At 36.8% G+C, this 18,211-nt stretch overlaps 1 pseudogene; it reads left to right on the top strand.

Annotated features, from left to right (window-relative positions):
- The first annotated feature begins 16,663 nt into the window (after window positions 1-16,663).
- Window positions 16,664-17,798, top strand: LOC100756516 (annotated as a pseudogene).
- Window positions 17,799-18,211: the final 413 nt, after the last annotated feature.

The raw sequence follows: 18,211 nt of genomic DNA, 5'->3' as shown, positions 1-18,211 counted from the left end.
AGCAGATATTGGCAGTGGATACTTGCTGCATGGAGAGGAAACCTTCATACTGAGGATCTGCTACCTGATGGGCTTCCCATACCCCTGACAATGGTCACACATCTATGGGCATCCCAGGATCCCAGGAGCACTTAGTTATTAAGCAATCAGTTATTAAGGGAAAAAAGTGTTGGAGGAGTTGTGATCAGAAATAAAGGATAGAGTCGGAATGGGCCCTGCGGTTAATACATACATGAACCTCTTAAAGTTAAACTATATACAGATAATAATGTAATGGGGAAGAAATCAGAGAAACATCACCCTTTACAATATCCACAAACAACATAAAATATCTTGGGGTAACACTAACCAAATAAGTGAAAGACCTGTACAGCAAGAACTTTGAGTCTTTAAAGAAAGAAATTAAAGGAGAAAGCAGAAAATGGAAAGATCTCCCATGTTCTTTGATAAGTAGGATCAACAAAGTAAAAATGGCAGTCTTGCCAAAAGCAGTCTACAGATTTATCTCAATCCCCATAAAAATCCTAACACATTTCTTCACAGAACTTGAAAGAACAAGACTCAACTGCATATGGAAAAAACAAAAACCCAGGATAGCCAAAACAACCTTGTACAATAAAGGAACTTGTGGAGGCATCAACATCACTGACTTCAAGCTCTATTATAGAGCCATAGTCCTGAAAACAGCTTGGTATTGGGATGAAAATAGACAGACCACTGGAATCTAATTGAAAAGCCTGATATTAACCCACACACCTATGAACACCTGGTTTTTGACAAAGAAGCTAAATCTGTACAATGGAAAAAAGAAGCATCTTCAACAAATGTTGCTGGCACAACTGGATTCGGATATGCAGACGATTGCAGATAGATCCATATCTATCACCATGCACAAAACTTAAAGTTCAAAGATCTCAACATAAATCCAGCCACAATGAATCTTCTAAAAGAGAAAGTGGGATATACCCTTGAGTGCATTGGTACAGGAAACCACGTCCTGAACATAACACCAGTAGCACAGACATTGAGATCTACAATTAATACAAGGGTCCTTCTGAAACTGAGAAGCTTCTGTAAGGCAAAGGGCACAGTCAGTAAGACCAAATGCCAGCCCACAGAATGGGAAAAGATCTTCACCAACCTCACATTTAACAGAGGACTGATTTCCAAAATATACAAAGAACTCAAGAAGCTAGCCAACAAAACACCAATCAATGAAATTGAAAAGTAGGGTGATGGGGAAAGTACTTCTGTGTATGTTTATCTTATTGATTATTAAATAAAATACTGTTTGTCCAATGAAATGGCAAGTTAGGCAGGGCTTTGAGTCAAAGAGGATACTGGGAAATGTAGTTGATAAGTGATGATCCAGGCAGAAAGTGATATAGCAAGGAGAGTCAGATTTAAAGAAGGAGATACCAGAAGCGTCTCTCTTTTCCGCTTGGCTCCTGCTCCAGCGGCATGATGTGATCCACCGGCAAGGAGGGAGGCCAATAAGGTATCCGATAAGATAAGTCTTATAACATATATAGATTTATGATAGTTAAGACTGAGCTAGCAGATGAAGAATCCTAGTCATTGGCCAAGCAGCATTGAACCTAATATAAGTTTCTGTGTATTCGTTTGGCAGCTGGCGTAAAGCTCACATGTGGTGGTGGGGCTCAGGCAGCTTTTGGCAGAAACATTTATTGTAACAGTAGGGTGCAGAACTAAATAGAGAATTCTAAACAAATAATCTGAAATGACTGACAGACATTTAAGAAAGTGTTCAAAATCCTTAGTCATCAGAGAAATGCAACTCAAAACAACAGTGAGATCCCATCTTACACTGGCCAGAATGGCTAAAATCAAAAACACCAATAACAGTCTATGCTGGAGAGGATGTGGAGAAAGGGGAATGCTCCTCAACTGCCGGTGGAAGTGCCAACTCATACACCTGCTTTGGAAATCGGCATGGTGGTTGCTCAGAAAAATTGGAATGAGTCTACCAAAAGAACCAGCAATTCCTCTCTTGGGCACATACCCAAAAGAAGCACATTTACACAAAAAGGACATCTGTTCAGCCATGTTCATAGCAGCATTGCTTGTAAAAGCCAGAACCTGGAAGCAACCTAGATGCCCCTCAACTGAAGAATGGATAATAAAAATGTGGTACATTTACACAATGGAGTACTGCTCAGCAGAAAAAAAATTAATGGAATCTTGAAATTCACAGACAAATTGATGGAACTAGAATAAACTATCCTGAGTGAGGTAACCCAGTCACAAAAAAGGAAAACATGGTATGTACTCACTCTTATATTAATTTTAGACATTGAGCATAGAATTACCACCGTATCATCCTCATCACCAAAGGAACTAGGAAACAAGAAGGACTCTAAGAGAAAAATGCATGTACCCTTGAGAATGGGAAGGGACAGATCTCCTGAGCTAATTGGGAGCATGAGGGTAGGGAACAGGGAGCTGCCAGAATGAGAGGAGGAGAAGAGAAGGGGAGGGGAGGAAATAGAGGAGCTGAAAGGTTGAGTCAGGGAAGAATACAGGAGAGCAGGATAAAAGATAGAATAACAGAGGGCGACATTATGGGTATGGGGAGAGATCTGGCACTAGGGAGATATCCAGATGACACCAACTGACAAACTAGGCAATGGTGGAGAGTCTATTCTAAATGCCCTTCACCTATAATGAGACTGATGACTACTTTTTATGACATCCTATGGCCCTCATCCAGTGGTTGATGGAGGCAGAGGTAGACACCCACAGCTATACAATGAACTGAACTCTGGAACCCATTTGCTGAGAAGGAGAATTGAAGATCAAATGGGTTGGGACCAGGCTGGTGAAACCCACAGAAACAGCTGACCTGAACAAGGTGGAGCACATGGAACCCAGACTGCTGTCTGAGAGGCCAGCACTGGAATGATACTGACCCCTGAACATGGGTGTCAATTAAGAGGTCTTGGCACTCTATGGGGCCCTTGGTAGTGGATCAGTATTTTTCCCTGGTGTAAGAAGGGACTTTGAGAACCCATCCTACATGAAGGAATGCTCTCTAGACCTGGACACGTGGGTGAGGGCCCAGGCTCAGCCCATGATGATGTGCTGGGGATCCCCATGGAGGGCCATACCCTCCTTTGGTAGCATAGGGAAAATGGGGTGGGTAACAGTGGGGGTTGGGGGGAGGGTAGGTAGATGGAGAAGTGATTGACATGTGAAAGAATCTTGTTCCCAATTTTTACCAATATATTTTTTTAAAAAAATATGCTCATATTATCTGATCTTTTAGAAAAGGGAAAAAACACTCAGAGGGTATTATAGGATTCCACTTCGATTTAACTCGTTGCATACTAGATGAGACCACATTTAGGCAGTTGATGCTTGCCTACAAATCTAAAGTTAATAGAAACAGTAAGATCAGGAGTTTAAGCTTACTCTATTTTAACCCCCCCCCAAAATGGCTAAACCTTTAAGATCATGCAAAATTTAAATACTGTTTTCGTTATGTTAGTATTTCATTCTCTGTACATATATTGATATAGATATATAGATATAGATATAAATTATTTTTCATTATGGTTTAAAAATCATCCATGTTTATGGGCTGGTTTTACAAATGACTTTATGTGATTGAAAAGCTTGAAGACATCTAATCAATTTATTCCAATCCCTTTGATGAAAATGCAGTAATTATTAATTACCCTCTAATGCGAATATAACCCTTTTCATTAGTTTGCTAGAGAAGGCATAATTTGGTTCCTAATTCTTTGGCTGACTTAAAATATTTCTAAAATCAAAGTCCATAAAATTTTGATGCCAATAAACCAATAAGTGTTTTTCATATTAAAAATGAAATTAATAATTCTGATTCATTCCACAAATATAAAAATTCTAGATATTTTCCCCCAAACTGACATTTTGGTGCGTGTGTGTTTTGTGGTATCTGTAGTGTTTGTGTGTGTGTGTGTGTGTGTGTGTGTGTGTGTGTGTGTGTGTGTGTGTGTGTGTTTGTGAGAGAGAGAGAGAGAGAGAAAGAGAGAGAGAGAGAGAGAGAGACAGTGTGTGTCTGTGTGTGCACGCGCGCGCGTGCGTGCGTGCGTGCATGTGTGTGTGTGTGTGTGTGTGTGTATGTTCAGGACAGCACAGGAGTGCTTGGTGTGAATAGACAGGTGCACACACGTGCAGGCCAAAGCCAAGCACTGGGTGAGTTGCTTTCCATCTCATATGCTTGAGTTGAGATGAAACCTTTCATTAAACTTGCTTTTTAATTTGCTTAGATTAACTGGCTAGTGAGCACATGGGAGTTCCTTTCTCTGCCCTTCAGTGCTAGTGTTAAACAGCCACTCGCAACTACACTTCAGACTGCTGGAGTCTGACCTATTTCAGTCCCATTCAGTCCCCAACAGTAGACATAAAATGAAGGATCTAAGAAAATAGAATGACTATTTGTAGATTACTAATAGATTCCGCTGATTATCGTTAAAATGATTCCTTATTAATATTTGTATGAATAATTAAGTGATTGCAATTGAAATATTAAATAACATAAAACATAATAATGCTTCAAAATGCTCAATAATACCCCACAGTAATTATTTCACTGCCTTGAAAAATTAGCATAAGTTAAAATAACAATAGTCTATTTTTGTATATGTATATATTAGCTGTCAGCTTTTCTGTACTGGGTTCCATACTGTGGACACTCCAAGGCCAAAGTCAATGTGCTTTTTCTCTGGAGGTCTTTAGGAGAAGCTGTGTCCTTGTTCTCTTTGCCTGTGAAAAGGAATATTCATACAGTCTCACAGGACTCTGCCAGCTGTATTCTTCCTGTCCACTGCTTGGAAAATATTGTTTCTTACATGCTTCTGCATACCTTTGTTTTTTTTTTTACTTTTTCCATTCTCACTCAGCATCATGGTCAGCTTTTGCTCATATTTTGGTCCCTGACTTCCATCTCTTTCTGCTCTTTCCAGCCAATTGCCTTTGTGTTTATCAGTTCTCTTTGCTTCCTTTCCCAGCTCTTAGGGTATTGAGCCCACCTGGAAAATTCAAATTAAATTAATAATCTTTAGTGTATTGTTTTTGACTTTTTTTAAACAACAATGTCATAGGTCTCTGTTTATTAACTTTTATTGAATAAACCCAAGAGGGGAACTACAATTTTAGAACTTTATTGAAAGCACTGATCTCTTTAATTTTATTAAAATCTGTGATAAATGAAGGTAGATGAGGAGGCTAGTATATTACATATCAAATCAGAAATGCAAAACGTAAAACAAATATAGTAAAAGTATATTTTTGTAAAATAATCATGCTTTTTAAATGTATTCATTTAGTGTTTATGTGTGCTTCTATGTGTGTGTGCACATGTATGTGTGTGGGAATGTATGCAGGAAGAAATGCAAATATGCATATTATGGTATACCTGTGGAAATCAGAGGACAATCTGTAGAATTTTATGATTGACTTCATCCAACATGTAGGTTGAAAGGATTAAAAGTAGATAATAATTGCTGGTGGTTAACAGGTTACCCACTCTAAAATCATATATTAATATAATGAAAATTAAGAGAATTCTTGTTTTCTGAAGACAATGATCTTTTGGATATCTGAAAATTATAATATATGTATAATATATACATATATATTTCTAATACAAGACAGGTTAAGCTGTAGAAAGCACCATCTGTCCATCAATTTTGTTATATCATCTACCTACCTCAAAAGTTACAATAAAAATACAAATTATAAATACACACAGACACACACATAGACACACACACACACACACACACACAGAGACACACACACACACACAGCTTCCTATTTTCTCCTTTCTCATTCTCAGGCATGTTAGCAATTCCCTGTCATAAAGGTGAGTTTCTCTTTCCTGGTTTCCATGGTACATGTTCAAACTCAGCAACAAATTTTATCTCCAAGAGTACAGTTTCCAAGGAAACTGAATGGAACAAAACCAAAATCCCCCCCCCCCCCAGTCATCAACACATTAAGTTTCTCTAAGTGGTACCTTTCTTAATTATATAATTTTGACAATAGTAAAAAGATGGGATTAAGATAGGCTTTTACCAATATGTTTTTACATCTTTACCAGTTAACTAATATAAACATTAACTGTTAAAAACTATCAAAATTGGCCTTTCAGCCTCTGCTTGAAATGAGTTTGGGCTTTGCTTGTGGCCCTACTCCCACCATGTCCCACTCCTTAGATCTCTCTGGGCCTTACATTCTAATGATAAATATTTCCACCAAACTACCAGAGCCCTGCCGCCATGTGGGAGCCCAAAATAATAAACACAGACTTATATTAGGTACAACACTGCTGGCCAATATTTAGGATATCGTATCTGCTATCTCTGTCCTAAGTATCAATCATAATTATTAATCTATATATTTTATGAATACTTACCTGATTAAGAATGCTGATAGCATGCATCCTCTCTTGTTGGGCTCACATGGTGGTTCCCAGAGAAGAGAGAAGGAAGAGAGCAATTTCCTGCTTTTTCCTGCTTATATTCTGAGTTTGCTGCCATGTCACTTCCTGCCTGAATCACAAGACTTGTCTTACTACATTTTCCAGAATCCTCCTCGACTTCTAATCCCACCAGTCTTGCTTCCCTACTGGCCAACAGTATTTTATTTATCAACCAACAAGAAAAACATATACACAGAAGTACCCCCACCATCACCTCCTCTTTTCTGTCTAATTAAAAAGAAGACCTTTAGCAGTAAAATAGTAAAATATATAACAACAGTTATCAAGTAAGAACTATAGGTACAATATTTAGTTCATTAACATTTAGCAAGATTAAAGAAAATATTCTATCATCTATCCTTTCTCTGTGAGGCTAAGGTCTTATGTGTAACTTACATTTTATAGTAATTAAAGAAAACTATAACCATAACTATCTGTCTTCAACTCCATCAAAGACAACAGAAGGATAAAGTATGAACTCTAGAACCTACTGAGACATCTCACTGCCAGGAAAATATAGTAAGAGAAGTCTTGTAATCTAGTGTTAACAATCTAAAGAAAGCCAAGAAAAAAGAAACAATTCAAACAGCTCAATGCTTGAAAGCTGAAATAGAAAAAAAAATCAAGAAAACACAGAAGAAGGGAATATGAAAATAGAAAAACTGGGTAAATGATCACAAACTACAAATGTAAGTATAACTAATAGAATACAAGATATGGAAGAGAGAATCTAAGGTGTTGAAGACTCACTAGAGGAAATACAATCATAGACCAAAGAAAATCTCAAGTCCAACAAATCTCCAACACAAAATACCCCGGAAATATGGGGCACCTTGAAAAGGCCAAAACTAAGTATAGTAGGTATAGAGGAAGGTGAAGAAATTCAGCTCAAATATGCAGAAAACATATTCAACAAAATTATAGGAGAAAGCTTCCCCAACCTAAAGAAGTATATGAATATGAAAGTACTAGAAGCTTAGAAAAACACCAAATAGACTGGACCACAAAAATAAGTCTCCTCACCATATAATAATCAAAACACCAAACTTATAGACTAAAAAAAAAAAAAATACTAAGAGCAGAAAAAGAAAAAGGCCAAGTAACATAGAAAGGCAGACCTATCCAAATTACACCTGATTTCTCAATGGAAACTTTGAAATACAGAAGGTCCTGGACAGATGATCTACAAACACTAAGGGAACATGGATGCCAGCCCAGAGTACTATACCCAGCAAAGATTTCAATCACTATAAATGGAGAAAAGAAAATATTCCATGAAAAAACCAGATTTAAAAATACATATCTAAATATTCAGCCCCACAGAAAATATTGGAAGTAAAATTCCAACTCAACAAAGATAACTATACCCACAAAAATATAGGCAACAAATAATCCCACTTTACCAAACAACAAAAGAAAAAAGGGAGGGAAAATCCACACACAAAAACAACACCACCAACAAAGACAAAACAAACAAGAATCAACTATCAATGGTCATTAATATCTGTAAATAACAAAAGTCTTAAAGTACTCAAGAACCTAGTCACCAAAACACCAAACAACAAAATTAAAAGATGGAGTGCAGACCATAATAGAGAATTCTCAACAGAGGAAAACAAAATGGCTGAAAGCACTTGAGAAAGTGCTCAACTTCCTTGGCCAGCCGGAAAATGCAACTCAAAACCACTCTGAGATACCATCTTACTCCTGTCAGAATGGCTAAAATCAATAACACCAAAGACAATCTATGATGGAGAGGATGTGGAGAAAGAGGAACTCTCCTACATTGCTGGTGGGAGTGCAAACTTGTACAGCCACTTTGGAAATCAGTATGGCAGTTTCTCAGGAAAATCGGAATCAGTCTATCTCAAGATACAGCGATCCCTCTCTTCGGCATATACCCAAAGAATGCACACTCATACAATAAGGACATATGTTCAAATATGTTCATAGCAGCATTTTTGTAACAGCCAGAACCTGGAAAGAACCTAGATGCCCCTCAACTGAAGGATGGATAGAGAAAATGTGGTATATTTACACAATGAAGTACTACTCAGCAGAAAAATACAATGGAATCTTGAAATTCACAGGCAAAGGGATGGAACTAGAAGAAACCTTTTTGAGTGAGTTAACCCGGTCACAAAAAGATAAACATGGTATATACTTACTCATTTTTTATTTTAAGACATAGAGCAAAGAATCACTAGCCTACATTCCACACTGTCAGAGGAGCTAGGAAATAAGGAGAACCCCAAGAGAAGATTGCATAGTCCTTCGAAGAAGGGGATGGGGACAAATACCCCTGACCAAATTGGAGCCTACGGGCATGGAGAGGAAGAAGAGTCTTCATCTAGTGGGTGTTTGAATCAGAAACAGACACTCATAGCTAAGCACTGAAACATACTACTGGAATTCATTTGTGGAGAGGGAGGAGGGTTGAGTAAAGGAGCCAAGATGGGGCTGGAGAGACCTGCAGAAACAGTGGACCTGACCTACTGATAGAATGGACACCCTAGTCACAAAGCTGGGGAAACAGCATTCGACCAAACCAAACCTTCTGAATGTGAGTACCAGCTAGGAGCCCAAGACAGTCTATCGCTCCTCTGACAGCGGATCCAGACTTTATCCCTAGAACACAAATAGACTTTGGAAGCCCATTCCCTATAGAGGGAAGCCCATATTGCATGCCAGATACAGCAAGGAGGGTCTAGATCCTCTCCCAAACAATGTGACAGACTTTGAAGGTCCTTGGTAGATGGCCTCATTATCCTTGTTGAGGAGTCAGGGGGTTGGCTGGGAAACATGGGAGGAGGGAAGGGTGAGGGAATATGGGATGGATATGTAAATATGAGTAATTAAAAATAATAAATAATTAAAAAAGAAAAATGGGAAAAATACTTATAAAGAGACAGGCTAACAAAATGGATACAAAGAAAGAAGCCATCCATCTTTTGCATACAAGAAACATATCTCAATATCAAACACAGATATTACCTCAGAGTAAATGGTTGGGAAAGAATTTCCAATTAATGGATCCAAGAAACAAGCTGGTGTAGCAATCCTAATATCTAAAAATTAGACTTCAAACTAAAATCAATAAAAGGAGATAAAAAAGGGCATTTCATATTCATCACAGAAAAATTCCATCAAGGTGAATTCTCAATTCTAAACATCTATACCCCAAATACAAAGGCACACACATTAAAAAAAAATACCAAAGCTCAAATAACTCATAAAACTTCACAGACTTATAATGGTAGAATTTAACACCCCACTCTCAATACTAAGGAGGACCACCAGACAGAAACTTAACAAACATATAAAGGGAACTAACAGAAGTTATGGCCCATTTGGGATTAACAGACATCTATAGAGCAACCCATCCAAACACAAAAGAATTTACCTTCTCTTCAGCATGACATGGAACCTCTTCTAAAATCTACCACATACTCAGCAACAGAGCAAACCTTAACAGATAGAAAAAAATTGAAATAACTCCATATATCCTATTGGATTACCATGATTTAAAAGTTAGATTTCACCAAAACACAAATTACAGAAAACATACAAACTCATGGAAATTGAACAGTGCAAAATTTCACCATTACTGAGTAAAGGAAGAAATAAAAAAGAAATAAAATACTTACTAGAATATAATGAGAATGAAGACACAACATACTCAAACTTATGGAACACTTTAAAAGCAGTGCTAAGAGGAAAGTTCATAGCACTAAACACCCATATTTAAGAAACTGGAGAATAGGCACACTAGAGAATTAATAGCACAACTGAAAGCTCTAGAACAAAAACAAGCAAACTCACCCTGGAGGCGTAGATGCCAGGAAATAATCAAATTGAGGGCTGAAATCAATAAAGTAGAAACTAGAAAAACAATATAAAGAATGATTGAAACAAAGAGTTGGCTCTTTGACAAAATCAAGAAGACAGACAAACCTTTATCCAAACTAACCAAAAGGCAGAGAGAGAACATGCAAATTAACAAAATCAGAAATGAAAAGGGGGACATAACAACAGACACTAGGGAATTCCAGAGAATCATCAGGTACACTTTGAAAACCTGTACTCCACAAACTTTGAAAACTAAAGGAAGTAGATGATTTTCTGGATAGGTATTACTCACCAAAATTAAATCAAGAACAGATAAGCAATTTAAGCAGACTTATAAACACTAATGAAATAGAAGTAGTCATCAAAAGTCTCCCAACCAAAAAAGGCCTAGGGCCAGATGGTTTCAGTGTAGAATTTTAACAGAAATTCAAAGAAGTGTTAATACCAATACTTTTCAAATTATTCCATGAAACAGAAGTATAAGGGACATTGCCAAAATCTTTTTACCAGACTACAATTATCTTGGTACCCAAGACACATGTATGAACGAGAACAAAATCCCTCATGAATGTTGATGCCAAAATAATCAATAAAATACTGGCAAATTGAATCCAAGGACATATCAGAAAAATCATCCACCATAATCAAGTAGGCTTTATCCCAGGGATGTAGGGATTTTTCAACATACAAAAATCCATCAATGTAATCCACCATATAAATAAACTGGAAAAGAAAAAAATATATATGTTCATCTAACTAGATGCTGAAAAAGCCTTTGACAAAATACAACACAACTTCAAGATAAAGTTCTTGGTGAGATCAGGAATAACAGGAACATACCTAAACACAATAAAAGCAGTATACAGCAAACCACAGCCAACATTAAAATAAATGGAGAAAAATTCATCACAATTCCTCTAAAATCAGGAAAAAGACAAAACTGCGCACTCTCTCTATATCTCTTCAGTATTGTACTCAAGGTCCTAGCTATTGGAAGGCAGCAAAAGAGAATCAAAGGAATACAAATTGGAAAGGTAAAAGTTAAAGTCTCTCTATTTGCAAATGATATGATAGTTTACATAAGTGACCTGAAAAACTCTACAAAGGAACTTCTACAATTGATAAACCCCTTCCGCAAAATGGCAGCATACAAGATTGACTTTAAAAAAATCAACAGCCCTACAACATAAAGACAAAAAATGATCAGAGAAAAAAATGAGAGAAACATCACAATTTACAATAGCAAAAAACAATATAAAATATCTTGAGGTCATGCTAACCAAGCAAGTGAAAGACTTGTATGGCAAGAAATTTTAGTCTTTAAAAGATGAAATTAAAGAAGATACAAAAAAATGGAAGGATGTGACAGACTTTGATTGTCTCTAGTGCTTTTTCATCTCTTGAAATATGGACCTATATTGTCACTCCTTTGACCAAGGAGAGGTTTTCAAATTTGACAAATAAGGAATATAGATGTTCGTAATGGGATTCACTAGCTTTTGCTAAACATGAATCTCTCAAGGTTTATATAAAAATCTCAGCAATCTTGATAGAAGATAAAAGGGCATGTGGGCAGGTATCCAGCTGACAGACATAATTGTTCCAGGGATTGTTAACAAAGGGTAATGAAATCTGGTCCATCTTACCTAAACCTTTCAGAGCTCTTGTCTAGTACTTAACACTTGTAAGGGGAAATAACCTTTAAATTCTGAAACAGCATTAAAGACTCAAAATCATATTTTTTTAAAAAAATCATTATTAAAATCTATTATAAAAACATTCATGTTATATCTTCTGAAATTATCAAGTATTTTATGAATAGTTTCATCTTACAGACTTGCCATTATTACAGAAATTAGAATTATTGACAAATATAGTATTTGCTAATGTTAAGTAAGTTTGAAAAGCACCATAACTCTATTTATGGAATGAAAACAGATCTGTGATGCTGTAGAGTCAGGGCATGCACAATGTAGTTTTAGAAATTACATGTTTTAGTATGTGTCACTAGGTAAATTTTTTTATGGGACGTAAATTGAACTCATTATCTCATGCAATCTAGTATAGACCTATATTTCCAATTTTCAATAAATCTTTACTTAATTTTCTAATTTTATTTACCTGATCTGCTAAATAAATCATTCTTCTGAATTATATTATCTTTATAATAAGTGTAATAGGAAAAATGCTTTAAAATGAAAATATCATCAAATTTATATATGATTTTATTTATTATATAGTAAGGATCTGATAGTGCTCCCCAATAGACCAAACTATAATTTATCATCATAAAATAATTAGGTATTTTAAAGCACATACATTGTAAATCTACTGATGACTATGGATTTTAGATATTTCCAATGATATTTCAGGTCTTATTTCAGTTTACTAGTAAACTCTCTGTAGTTCCTGAAAGCCAGCAGAATATTTGAACTATTTTTGTTATCCACTTTGTGATGTCTTTGGTCTTCTTTAATATGCCTCTGCTGGCTAAGTTTTCTTTTAATGACAACTTGACACAGGCTAGGGTCATTTTGGAAAAGGGCAACTCAATTTAGAAAGTAGCATATTGGCTTATGGGCAAGCCTATGAAACATTTTTTTGATTGATGCTTGAGTTTGGTAGTCCTATCCCACACAGGATTGTACCTCCTTTGGATGGGTGGTCTTGGGTAGTATAAGGAAGTAGACTGAACAAACAATGGGAAGTAAGTCAGTCCTAAGCTCCTGTTCTTTCTACAAGTTACTGTTTTTAGTCCTTGTCATAGTTTTTTCCTTTGATGGAATTAAAAGATGTTAAGGTCCTCTTCGAGCTGCTTTAGATTGTGGTGGTATAGCACAGAAATAACAACCATAATTAAGAAACTGCACCAATATTTTATATTAAGTTTTGAAATCTATTTTCTAATTTTTAAAATATGTGATCAATATATTAGCAGTGGCAGAAACTGTGTTATTCTGACACTATCACTGTTCACCTTATAAATTAATAAAATGCAGGAATTTCAGTAGAATTAATATATATATATATATATATATATATATATATATAATAACATTTATCACTGGTTGGGCTAAAACAGTGTAGTGCAGTGTGAAATTAATAGAACTATAGGTATGACATATAATGCCCCATATCATTTTTTATTTATATAAAAGTAAGTTCAGATTATATTGTTTTATGAATTATATATTAGCATTAAAACCTAGAATTGTTCATAAATAGTTTGTGATAACAGTAATCTACTCTTCAAGAATAAAAATGATATTTCTTTAGCTTTTCTTTATGCTTTCAGCATGTTTGTTTTGTAACATTGTAGTGTCTGTGTTTCACCAGAGAAAACCTTATAGCATCAGATAGAGTGCATGTGAAAGTGATAAATATAAAATATCTGAAGAAATTATGGTTTCTTGTGTACGCAAATGTGTTTCCAAAAATCATACGCTGTTTTATCCTTTTGTTTTTAGATTCATTCTTTGAATTTTTATGAATTTTTTACATAGTGTTGTGTTCATATCTACCCTAAACCTAATCCCATCCCAGCATTTTCCAAGGGCCTTCATCAATGTATCCCTTTTCCAACTGCATGGTTTTGTTTGTTTTGAAAAACACAGAATCCAATAATTGCATCTCATATGATTACAGGTAAGAACTCATCCCCTGAGAAAATGAAACATATCAGGGGTCTCACCTAAAAGAAATTGAATCTCCCTCCCTCACTACTCAGAGGCACTTTTAACGCATTGGCTTGATCTTGTTTATATCTTCTCCAAGTAACTTTAACTTCTGTGAGTTCTACTGCACAACGGCCATGTTACCACATAAAAATTTTCCCAACATTCTGGCACTAACATTATTTCGGGCCCCCTCTTCAATAGTATGGCATGTGACTTGGTAAGGTTATTGATATAGATGCCCCATCTAGAAGACTTAGTACTCAGAGGCACAAACTCATGATTTGAAAAATTACAAATCCCAACTCAAAACAATGACAATCAGAACAAGGTTGAAAGTAGAAACCATCAAAAAAACTATGGATCTATGTACACATATCTAGAAGGCAGTTCTCCAGCATAAGCTTTCACAAAGAATTATAAGCAACTAAAGAATGCTGAAAGCAGGATACAATAATCTTCCCCAGAGAAGAGACAACCTACTGGCTACCCAAAACCAAATGGCCTGTTCTGCAAACATACATATATGCAGTTGGTGAACAGGTGGATTTGTGTATTTAGAAACACACACACACACACACACACACACACACACACACACACACACACACGATAGATAAATAGACACACATATATACACTCATAAAACACACATGAGTTAGAATAATTATAATGTCAAATTTCCAATATATACTTATAAAAACAAAAGTAAAATCAGTAGGCTCTTACATAGGGCGTAAGAGTTCCCTTGCCATGGATTTGACCATGTTAACTGTAATAGGCATGAATTCCATCCTGTGGAGAAGATGTCCAATCAAATCAAGACAGTGGTTTATCACCCCTTTAAGAGTCTTGCTTCTGTTGCACTAGAGGCCACATCTTGCCTGCAAGTCAATTTTGCAGTAAACAATGTCTATCCGTTGAAAAGACTACTGAAGTTGGTCTCCTTCATCAGATTTCATAACATCTCCCTCAGCACCATGAAAGCTAGCCAGAAGGACCAAGTTTCCTGGTCAATTCTATGTCTTAGAACGAAAATATGTAGCAGCTTCAACAATAGGGTTTTACCAACTATTTATTGTGGGCAACCAAGGACATTGGCAATAGGTTTTTTTCATCTCTGAATTTTCCAATGTTGTATACTCAAAGAAAAATGTATTAAAATTCAGAATATATCTCATTTCAAGTTTTAGTAGTACTGCAAAATGGGCAACAATCTGACAAAGAAAATAGCCTGAATTTGGTTCTTCCAGGGAACAATCTTGCTTCTATAGAATGTAGAAATTTAACTTTTCATTTAATTTTAAATAAATTCATTAAGAAAAACATAATTTTAAGCCTTGTAGCATATGAAACCATGACTATTATTGCCTGCTATATAACAAGAAAGAAAGGACCCATCCTTTCCCAAGCAACTGCCATGAAAAGTATTTGTTAGAAAAAAAGAAAAAAAAAACTAAGTCCCCAAAAAGTGTTTTAGAGGCTCACAACTGAGACTGACTGTAATTTATGAAATAGCAGAACTTAAAACACAGCCTATGGATAATACTAGATTTATAAAATTATGCTATATTACTTTTCTATTTGTATGAGCTCAATATTTAAGTGTTTTGACATATTGAACCTGTTTGCATTTCCTAGGCTATTGATAGTCTTGGTACAGTCATATTAAAATATATTTTTAATAAAAGGAAAAAGTAAGCTGATTCAGCTGAAGGTGTTACAGGAAGGAGCTTAGGTTAGCTGTTATCCACTGAGAAGATATTTATAAGCCAAGATGGGATGGATTAGAGATATATTAAGGAGACAGAAATAAAGGATAAATAGAAATATGTCAGAAGGGAAAATAAAAGAGAGAGAGAGAGGGAGAGAGAGAGAGAGAGACAGAGAGAGAGAGAGAGAGAGAGAGAGAGAGAGAGTAGACTTTCTTCTAGGAAATCAGGAATGAAAAGTTCAGTAGGGTTAACATTACTCTTCTTCCTTGGACTTCAGTATTGTTAAATGGAATTAGTTGTGAGAGACTGGAATTTATAGCTGATAAATTGAGTTTTCATTTTGAATAATTGATATGTTTTTGGTGACTTGGTCAATGTACACTGCTTCTAGAGCTCACTGCATGAAGAACTGGTGTTCACTATGTAAAGCCTAGGGCGCCTAGGTGCATGATAAGCTGACCTTTAAAACCATTGGCTGGCTGTTTTCCCACTTTTTTTTTCTTTAAAAGATGCTTGCTGTTTGATAATAAAGGAGTTCCTGATTGATTAGGATCCCTGCTGTATCTAATTGTCTCTGGTAGGCAGGGAATGGGCTAGCAGTGCACTTACTCTTCCTCTGACCCAGCTCAACCTTTCCTGGTTGGGCTAAGACACTGCACTTACCCATTCAGCTTCATGTTTTCTCTTTCTCTTTCAAAAAGAAAAAGAAAAGAGAAACAAACTAGAAAAAGTAAACCAACAAATAATACAAAATTTTAAAAAATCTCACACACAAATGAAAAGCACACACATTCTGTTTTGTATTGGTCGGTTCAACTACTGTTTGGGCATAGAGCCTGAGCTAGCGTTTGATTGATATACTCAGTAACAATCCACTGTACAGATCCCTGCCGCTTCCGAGTCCTTGGTGTTTCTGTTTCCAGCTCTCTGCAATCATGAAGGATGTGCCGGCCTTCTTACAGCAGAGCCAGAGCTCCGGGCCAGTCCAGACCTCCGTTTGGCACCTTTTGGAGTAGTTGTACAAGAAGTTGTGGCATCAGCTCACACTTCAGGTGCTTGATTTCGTTCAGGTCCCGTGCTTTGCCCAAGGAGATGGACTCATTAAGCTTTATGAAGACTTCATCAGTGAATTTGAACACAGGGTAATCCTTTGTCCCTGGTAGAAATAATTCTTCATGTGGTTACACAGATGACTGATCTTAATTGGCTCTTACTTTTCTGGAAAAGACTTGTGAGAAGTTAAAAAGTAGTGATGAAGCAGTGATCTTGTATAAAATAGCTATCAGCTATCGGAGCTCTAAAATTAAACATCGGGGATCTACAGACTACAAAGGAAACCACTGAAGATGTGGAATAGATGCTCAACAATCTCCCTTGTGTGACATCAGTTCACAGCCGTTTCTATGATCTCTCCAGTAAGTACTATCAGACAATCGGAAACCACGCATCCTACTATAAAGACGCTCTATGGTTTCTGGGCTGTGTTGACATTAAGGATCTGCCAGTGTCAGAGCAACAGGAGAAAGCCTTCATATTGGGGCTTGCTGGACTTCTTGGCAAGGGAGTTTTTAACTTTGGAGACCTTCTCATGAACCCTGTACTGGAGTCACTGAGGAGCACTGACCAACAGTGGATGATCCACACTCTGTATGCTTTCAATATTGGTGATACAGATAGGTTCGAGACCCTGATGTCTGCGTGGGGCCAGCAGCCTGACTTAGCAGCCAACGAGGCCCAATTTCTGAGGAAGATGCAGTTGTTGTGCCTTATGGAGATGACTTTCACAAGACCTGCCAACCACAGACAATTCACTTTTGAAGAAATTGCCAAAAGTGCCAAAATCACTGTGAACAAGGTGGAGTTGCTGGTGATGAAGGCACTCTCTCCATGGGGCTGGTGAGAGGCAGCATAGAGGAGGTGGACAAGCAGGTTCACATAACCTGGGAGCATCCTCATGTGCTGGATTTGTAGCAGATCAAGGGGATGAAGGACTGTCTGGAACTCTGGTGCACTGATGTGAAGAGCATGGAGATGCTGGTGGAAAACCAGGCTCAAGACATCCTCACCTAGTGTCCCATGTCCTACAGACCCTGTCTCACCTTGCAAGGCATTTCTGTGGCCCCTGAAACCATCAGCAGAGATCTGTATTGAATTGGGATGGAGTTTGGTATCCTGAAAAGAATAGGAACTGTTCTTGCTGTAAAAGCAGACATCTTTCATTGAAGAGGGTTTGGTTACTTGTAGAAGGCAGTCCTGTGTTGGGTAGGCTCCACACAAATCCACTTGAGTGGACCTTTTCCAACGTTGTCTGAGAATGCCCCTATAATAAATGTCTTTGCTTTTTCTGATGGAAAAAAAAAAGAAACATTCCACTGGAGAATACTAAATTTCCTTTCCCTAGTAGGTTTCATTTGTAAATAGCCTGTTGTTTAAAGATGAAACTAAATGCCCACTTCCCCTTCTCCTTGCTGCAACTTTGTCTG

This window comes from Cricetulus griseus (genome assembly GCF_003668045.3).
Source record: "Cricetulus griseus strain 17A/GY chromosome 1 unlocalized genomic scaffold, alternate assembly CriGri-PICRH-1.0 chr1_1, whole genome shotgun sequence".
In the NCBI taxonomy this organism is placed as follows: Eukaryota; Metazoa; Chordata; class Mammalia; order Rodentia; family Cricetidae; genus Cricetulus; species Cricetulus griseus.
The sequence above is the reverse complement of the archived record's forward strand: the minus strand, read 5'-3'. Positions and strand labels throughout refer to the sequence as shown.